We start from the raw sequence: 2,101 nt of genomic DNA on the forward strand, positions 1-2,101 counted from the left end.
CACACACACACACACACACACACACACACACACACACACACAATCACACATGTGAATACACCTCCTATGGATTCTTTATTGAAAGCTCCCAGGGAAGCCACTTGGAACCCATGTAAATGCCTGTGTCTGAATAGGCTGATGTGAACGTGTGGCCACTTGACTTCTTAGCTCACCTGATACCAGCTCACTGTCAGATTTGTTCCCACTTCAGACAGCCACACTGAGGCCCAAAGAGGGTGACTTGGCCAGGTGTCCAGCCTCCCAGCCCTGGCTTGTGAGCTGCACCTGATGCCCAAGGTCAGGGTCCCAGAACAGGGCTGGGCTTGTCACTGGGCCAGGTTCCTCATGGGCTCTTGGAAGTGGCCAGGCAGACTGCAGATTTGAGAACAACCCTTCCATCCTCTCCACCGCTAACTGCCTCAGCTACACACCCCTCCCTGACCTGGTCACAGGCATGCCCTCCCCCGCACAACAATGATGTACCAAGTATGGCCAATGCGAATCCTCCCCTGGGACTGGCTGGCAGACACCAGAGCAGATGCCGGAAGATCAAAGCCAGGCACAGGGAGAAGCAGAGCTGAGGGGCGCACGGAGTCCTTCTGTTCCTAAGGCCCAGGTACCTAAAGTTCTGCCTTCAGCCCCATGACATATCAGGGAACCTCTCCAGCCACTGAGGTGCATAAATACCCTCATTGGCTTAAGCTGGCCCATGACACCTCTTCTCAAACCACGTCCTTCCCTACAGACCATATCAAGCCTGTGATTCAACACGCATTTGAATATTTTATCCTTCTCCCTCATGAGTGGAAACTCCCTGCAGTGAGACCCCCATCCGCAGCTTTCCCCGCTGCCTTCCTTGCACCCAGCGCAGGGTCTCAGGCACAGTGCATGCTCAGTAGCCAAGGGAAGGAGCCTGTCTGTACCTCTGCAGCTTTGTGACTAGACAGACTCTATCTACCTTTGCATCCGACCAGCATTTCACTGGACAGAGTACACGATGAGGGTTGGCCTGAACCACAGGCTCCGGGAAGCCCTCAGAATTCATCTGGGGAGCCAGAGGCCCTTCAGAAGGGTGGGCCACACTCCTTGAAGCCTAGGGCTGGAATCGAGGTCCAGGAAGCCCATCTGATGCTGTTCTGGAGAGCAGGCCCTTGGGAGCAAGACCCCACGGGCAGAGAAAACCAGAGGTAAATTTGGGGCTGGACTGCTTTTCCCTTGAGCAACTTCAGGCACTTCTCTCCATCCTGATGGCTAAGGTTGCTAGGGTGGCAAATGGGTGCTGGGCACGAGCCATGCACCAGGCACCCCACTCAGTACTTCACATACATCATGGGCCAGAGCCCCGAGGTGACTCCCAGGGTAGGCACTATCACCTCCACTACACAGTTGAAACTGAGGCGGGAAAGCTGGGGGACTTATCCAAGGTCGCCAGGCTGAGAAGCAACACACTTCTCAGTGTGAGGCTGTCCCTGCCTTCTAGCATCTCCACACCTCCCCCACACCCAGAGGGGAAGGGAGGTGGAGGGGGGGCGGTGCTGCTGCAGAAGCCAGATGAGCTCCCGGAAATCTGGGAGGTTTCAAGATAGGAGCCTGGGGAATAGGCCACAGTCAGGGCCCCCTTGAGGCTGCTGCAAGGGCCCCGGAGGGCTGAGGGTGCTCTGTTGCTGGAGTAGTCAAAAGACAGTCTCCAGTGTCCCGCCCCCTCCCCTCCCCGACATTCTTGCTGCCAAATGAAATCTGGCAGCTTCTGAAAATAGCTCAGCGCTGCAGCAGGCACTCTGCCCGCCCTTCAGCAGGCTGGCACGCAGCTGGGGGTGGCCACTGTGGGCAGACGCTGGCACACATGGGGCCCGGGGGTGGGTGTCACACACACGGTGCACCGGGGTAGCACCGAGCTGGGGCCGTGGGGCAGCTGCCATCCTGAGCTCCTCTGACCTTTCCATGCCTAGTGAGGCCACAGTGGCCCTTGAGTCAGCCTGGCATGTTCACCAGGCTTGAGGCACCCTCTCTAGTAGGGGTGAAATCACTAGTGGGTGTGAGCAGCTGCTCTTGGGCCACTTTTGTCCACTCGTATAGACAAAGAGAAACCCAGGAACCAGGG

The sequence above is a fragment of the Hipposideros armiger genome, unplaced genomic scaffold (genome assembly GCF_001890085.2).
Source record: "Hipposideros armiger isolate ML-2016 unplaced genomic scaffold, ASM189008v1 scaffold_18, whole genome shotgun sequence".
Classification (NCBI taxonomy): domain Eukaryota; kingdom Metazoa; phylum Chordata; class Mammalia; order Chiroptera; family Hipposideridae; genus Hipposideros; species Hipposideros armiger.